This window comes from Marmota flaviventris, chromosome 16, assembly GCF_047511675.1.
Source record: "Marmota flaviventris isolate mMarFla1 chromosome 16, mMarFla1.hap1, whole genome shotgun sequence".
Lineage (NCBI taxonomy): Eukaryota > Metazoa > Chordata > Mammalia > Rodentia > Sciuridae > Marmota > Marmota flaviventris.
In genome coordinates, this window is record NC_092513.1 from 78,410,593 (window position 1) to 78,417,418 (window position 6,826).

Here is a 6,826-nt window from a genome sequence, read left to right on the forward strand (position 1 = left end):
TGTCATACCATTCAAGCCTTCCCCTAGATGTTGCAAGCCTTCAGTAAACTCTAGATATCCAAGATAATTAATGAGAAAGATTCTGCCAGTGCAATTATCGTCTAAGTGGACAGACAGATTCCTGGCGCTTCCTACTCAGTAATCAGAATTCTGTTGGGAACACAGCAAATCTGGCACACATGGAGGACCAAAGCCGCTTCTGAGCACAGCTATGACATAGCTTCCAGACATTCTGCTATGTACCTTTCTGCACCTTTAACCTACAGCCCACTGTGAATAAAAGGTGACACTCATCTACACATGCTGAACTGGACCAGGACACATATGGTGAACAAGGAGGACACATGGATGGAGCAGCTAGTTGGGAGCTGGAATTCTGAGTGACTCTGAACTGTGTCCTTCACTTTCTCATTTGTAAAATGGAACCACTGGAGTCACGGACTCATTGGAGAACCCGAATAAAGTGTGTTCATGTTCCCCAGATGATGTAGCTACCTGGTGGCCGGGACGGCAACCTGAGGGTGGAAGTTAAGTTGGTACCACAAAAATAGAGTTTCCCTTCCATATCTGTGGGCTGGATACTCGTGGATTCAACTGTGAACCAACATATTTTAACGAGTTGCGTCCCTGCTGAACACGTGCAGACTTTCTTCTTGTCCTTGTCCCCTAAGCGATGCAGTATAATACCTGTTTACATAGCATTTGCACCGTGTTAGACATCATGAGCAATCCACAGGTTGTTGAAAGCCTATGAGGCCGCAGCGCTGCTGCTCTGTCCGCGCGAGTCCTCGCCACTGTCTGCGCGTGGCGCCGGCCTCGAGCCTCGAGCCTCGCCCTCCCCCTGGCGGCGGCGACAGGAGGAGCGCCCGAGAGGCGGCGGGCTCCGTGGAGAAAGGCGGGCGCCGGGGCCGAGGCGGCGCTTCCATCCCGGCACCCGGGCTCCAGTGACCCGCGCTCGCGTCCTGCAGCGCGTCGGAGCGGCCGTCGGCCCCGGGACTAAGCGGCCTCGCTGCCGCTCCCCGGCCGCCGCCTTTCTGCCGAGCCACCGACTCGCCCTCGCCCCACTCCCCGGCCGGGCGGCGGCAAGAGCCCGCCTCGAGGATGAAGTTCAAGGCCCAGCAGACGCGGACCTACGACCGCGAGGGCTTCAGGCAGCGGGCGGCGGCCCGTGCTCCCGAGCGAGCAGGAGGGCGAGGTGCTGTTGCTGAGTAGCAGTCGGTACCCAGACCCGTGCACGGTCCCAGGAGGAGGGATGGGGCCTGAGGAGGAGCCCGGGGGCTGCCCCGAGGGAAGCTTAGGAGGAGGCAGGAGTCAAAGGAAAACCAGGAAGCCTCCGGGGTGTATTTGAGCACCAAGACGGAAAGCGCAGGACGTATGTTTATGTTCTCACAGTCACTGAAATATCAGCAGACTGGGAAGATTCTGTTAACATGGGAAGAAGAGAGAGTGGTTCAAAGTACAAGATGCGATCAAAGCTCTCCAGTGTCATGCACCTGTACATGCAGAGCATCTGCAAAAGCTACAGCTGCGCTGCTCCCCAAGCAATGGAAATTCCACAGTACCTTCCCCTCCAGATAGTATGCCTTGTTTGTGAGGTTGCCATCTAGTGTAAGATAGAGAATTTGGGGAGAGCCTCCCCGACCATGTGTGATCTCTTGGGGAGAGGCTTCTTCGCTTTCCTTGGCAAACATCTGAATGATGCTCGCAAACTGTCTGAATTTGCCATGCAGGGATTTCAAACAATTTGCATGTTTTTCAGATGCTTTCAAATCTTCTTTTTTTTTAAAAAAAAGTGTAAAATATTTTTAATAAGCCAAAGCCATGTGGAATTTTTTTTAGATGCCTTAACTGTGCCCCCTCATGTTATTTTTGTCATTTTTTTCCACAGCATTTTTTCAGGGTTTTTTTGTTTTCATCTGTCCATTTGGCATCAGTCTTTTATCAGATCAAATTACTTGTGGGTATGTTCCCCCTAAATTGTTTTCTCATTTGCAGCATTAATATAGTCAACAAATCTTTCTGTGGTGGGAATTAATGGAAAATATTCGTAGTATTAAAGAAATCCATCCATTCCAGAACTTGTTTCATAGGATAAGAATTTAAAATCATAAATTGCACATTTGGACTGTCTCTGTATGGTCCTTAACTGTTCGGGCAAAGGACTTCAATTTGATATTTGGGAAATTTGTCAACTCTTCTCTAAATTTGCATAATTAGTATTATTATGTTGCTGTCAACCTGAAATGGCTATTTTCCCTAAAATTCAATAGTAATTTAACACAAAATATTACTCTATAGTGAGTTGGTGATTTTTACGGAAATACTGTTAGCAAAATGCATGATGTAGTAAATACATCTTATCATGAAGACAGTATTCACGGAATTTATTTAGCATGCTCAGTTGCCAATTCCCTTTGTCATTGATCTCTTACATAGAATATCTTGGAACCATATTTCCCTCAATGTAAATTGCCCTTAAAACATTTTCAGTTTTAATTTAGATTTACCAAAAACCACAGGATTAGAATCTCACCTTCAGGGCCAAGTCAGTGATGGCTGCACCACAGTGAAATACAAAGGCCACCTTGCTGTTCAGCTGCTGTGGGCTTAAGATTGTTAAGGCACCTTCAAATGTCTCATCTTTTTTAGGTTGTCAGTAATTACTATTTGTCATAACTTTTGGGGCACTAAACACACCTGAACTAAAAATTATTTCATCTTACCCTTTATACTCACTTTAAAAATCAGGCATCCCACCTAAAACAAATAAGTACCTGGATTGAAACTCCTGCACTTCCCCCAACAAGGTCAGAAATAAGGGGAGAGGAAAAAAAAAAACACTTTTGTAAATATTGTAACTGGTGAGTATAAAGTAGAAAAGGTATAGTTAAAATATTTGCTCTCTATATAACTGCTAACCTTTAAAAATATAATTGCTGCTAAAAATAGAGCTCTTATATTTCAGGAAAATTGGTGCCGTTTTGAAAATGAGATCTTGTGCCATTAAAGGCAGCTGAACCAAATATAAACATAGTTCACAAATTAATGCTGTCAACGGAAGGAGTAAAGTAGAAAAACTTAACCAGTGACACTTTATCCTAAATTATGTAGTATAATCAAATGTGATCATCAGAATTTTTATATTTTTCTTTGTACAGAGGTTATGTATTCTGAGTGTTTTTAAAAAAGGAAACATTTTAAATCCCACAGATTTGTATCAATCACCAATGGACTTAAGATTTTTTTTCTCAGTAATCTCTGAAATTTGTTTAAATTATACACTTAACACAGCAGACAAACTGGATTGTTTTTGTATATAAGACTGCTTCCACCTGAAATGCTGTCAAGAGTACTTGGGGGGTTTATCTTGTACATGATATTCTTAGAGGTAATAATGCATGAACTTATTTTATAAACTCTTGGACTATGTATTTGACATGTAAAAAATGTACAGTATTAATGTCAACCATGTCTTAAAAGTTAGCCTATAAATATTGTTGTATAATTTTCTTTGGTCAGAAACATTTTGGTCTAAGTAGTGCCGTCAGGATTTTCTTCAGTGCCATTTAGCAAAACATCTGTCATTCACCTATGCAACTAGCAAAAATGTGTATAATACTACAGAGTACCTTACAGTTTCACTTTTAAAATTTCTTCACTGTTCTTGTGGAACCTGATCTAGCAAAATTAGAGGAAAGCCCCAAGGAAATTTACTTGAAAAGCCAACATTTCCAGGTTAAATAGTGGAATCCACTACTAAAGATAACCAGTAAAATGTCTACCATCTCAACCCTCCAAAGTTTGCAAGGTGTTGAGGCTGTTAATTGTGCTTATTTGTGGGGTAGTTGAATAAAATTGGGCACTTAATTTTTCGGTTCCTTGTTCCTCATGAAAAAGCAGTCACTGTAAATTTGATTTGTAGACAAAGTAGAATCTGCCCTGCATGTTGTTTAGTAAAGATGACATTTTTCCATGCAAGCACATGCTATCCAATTTCCTGTCTATCACACTATTGTATAAAGAGCAGCAAAAACCGGAGGGGGAAGTGACTGCTGTAAACACTGAATTGCTCTGCATGGTCTTATTTGAGATAATTGGTGTAAGAATCTTGACTTTTTTATATTTGGAAACATCAAATAAAAATGGAAACAATCAAAAAAAATAATAAAGTATATGAGAGGATTACATAGGTGATGTGAAAATTCTACACCATTTTATTTAAGGCACTTGAACATCCTGGGATTTGGATACCTTCAAGGGATCCTAGAATCAGAACCCTACAGATGCTGGAGGTTGGCTCTACAGAATAGGCTGGGTCTCAGTTGCCCATTAGTGTGTTTCTTTCCTGGAGAGAGAGTAACCCTCTCTCTTGCTTAAACCATTGCTATTTTGGGCCACTGTAGTGGTGGCTCATGTATATTGTTCATTGTTTACCCCCAACCCAGGCCCCACTGGAACGTAGCAACTTGCTAATTTCGTTCACTGCTGTGTCTCATTGTCTGGAAGAATGCTCACACAGGAGAGATGCTCCATAAATATTTTTTAAACAACTTTATTGAGATATAATTCACAGACCATATGGTTCACTCCTTTCACGGGTACACTTTCAGTGTATTCAGAGTTGTTCATCCATCACCACCATAGATTTTAGAGAAACTTCCCAAAAGAATCACCATGTTTCTTAGCCTCCCTCCTCTGACACTCGTTGACTTTCTTACTCTGGACATTTCATGTAAATGGAATTATGCAGTATGTGGTCCTTTGGTGACTGGCATCTTTCCCTTAGCATAATGTTTTGGAACCTGTGCATGTTGTAGCATAAATCAGCACTTTGCATGACTCAGTTTTGTTTGACTCCTCCTCATTTGGACATTTGGGTTGTTTCTACTTCTGGGCTATCACGAAGAATGCTGTTGTGAACCTTCTCACATAGACATTCCATTTCAGTTCTTTCGGACTAGGTGGAAGTGCTGGGTCACAGGTCGCTCTGTGCTCAACTCCTGGAGGAACCACCTGGATTTCCCCCACAGCACTGCATCGTGTTCCCCCCCAGCATCGTATGAGGGTTCTCATTTCTCTACGTCCTCACCAACACGCAATATATCTGTCTGAATAATATTTTTGATCAATGAGCAAATGGGCAGGAGGAAACAGAAGAATGGAAAAAGGACTGCGATGGAGAGAAAGAATTGAGGGAAACGTACGAGAAAGGAAGACAAGTAGGGGCTGGGCTGGGTACAGGGAGGGCTGGAGGAAAGTAGCTCATGAACAGGAACACTGCAGGATGGGAAGACCACAGGGCGTGCTCTGCGTGATTTCATTCTCTTCAGTTTGTTGGGGCTTGTTCTGTGACTGAGGAGATGATCCCTCCTGGTGAATGTCCTATGTCTATTTGAAAGGAATGTGAACTCTGCTCTTGTTGGGTGCTTGTGTTGTAGATATCCCAGGTGTTGCACATACATATATTTAGATCCTGCCCAGCTATTTCTAAAGAGAATCCTGGAGTTTTTATTTAATAGCTTATATTCTAGTGCAAGAAAAAGTGATCTGGTGTTAGGCTTGTTCATGCCTGACTTCAATTTTAAACTATAAAGAAATAGACAATAACCTGGATGTTATTAGTGGGTGTTATGTAACGACTTCTGCTATTCTGAGTGATCTTGTTTTACTCGTGTGTCTTGAGCTTTATTCACAGAGTTTTAATCACGTGAGTAATATTTTTTGAGGTAGGCCAGCTATTTTTTAAAAATCTCAACTGTCACATTATTTTAAGGAACTTCAGGAGAGAACATGTCTATAATCCTCACCTAGACAGTTACTATTTCTTTTGCTCTTTCTTCATTCCTGAAATTCTCACTTTTCTTTGCATGTCACTTCACTTCCATCTGAAATGTTTTTGTCAGCATTTCTTTTAAGACAGGTATGCTGATGACAGAATTTGAGTTTTCTTTCACCTAAGAATATGATAATTTTGACTTCCTTTCTGAAGGATATTTTAACTGCTCACTGATTTCTATGTTGACGGTCCATTTCTTCTGGCATTTATGAAACATTCCAGTGACTTCTAATCTCTCTGATTTTCATTGAGACGTATGTCATCATTTGGATCATGGATGCATATTTTTTCTATTTTCTTTCCCTTTTGTTTTCAGTAGATTGTGATGTATTTGAACATTTTTTTGAGGGGGGTCTATTAGATTTTCTTTTGATCTGAAATTTTATGAGTTTTGCCAGTGTTGGGAAGTTGGGAAGCTTTCTGTCATTCCTTCTTTCTTTTTCTTATAATGCGTATGCATTTTATTTTTTATATAATTAATTAATTTTAATTTGGTATATGTGACGGCAGAATGCATTTTGATTCATTGTACACAATTGCAGCACAACTTTTCATTTTTCTGGTTGAATACACTGTTGCGTCACACCATATGTGCAGTCCTACATATACCTAAGGTAACGGTGTCCATCTCATTCCACCATTTTTCCTGACCCCACACCCCCCTCCCCATCCCTGCCTCCCCTTTTCCCCATCACAGCTCCTCCATTTTTCCCATGTCCCCCCCATTATGGATCAGCATCCACTTATAAGAGAGAAGATTTGGCCTTTGGTTTTTTTGGATTGGCTTACTTCACTTAGCTTGATATTTTCCAACTCCATCCATTTATCTGAAAATGCCATGATTTTATTCTCTTTTAATGATGAGTAATATTCTATTGTGTATATATACCACAGTTTATTTAGCTATTCATCTACTGAAGGGCATCTAGGTTGCTTCCATAGTTTAGTATTATGAACTGAGCTGCTATAAGCATTGATGTGTCTGCATTA

General features: G+C 41.3%; 1 pseudogene; it reads left to right on the forward strand.

The window, feature by feature from the left end:
• Positions 1-1,101: 1,101 nt before the first annotated feature.
• LOC114079868 (diphosphoinositol polyphosphate phosphohydrolase 2 pseudogene) lies at positions 1,102-3,867 on the forward strand (annotated as a pseudogene).
• Positions 3,868-6,826: the final 2,959 nt, after the last annotated feature.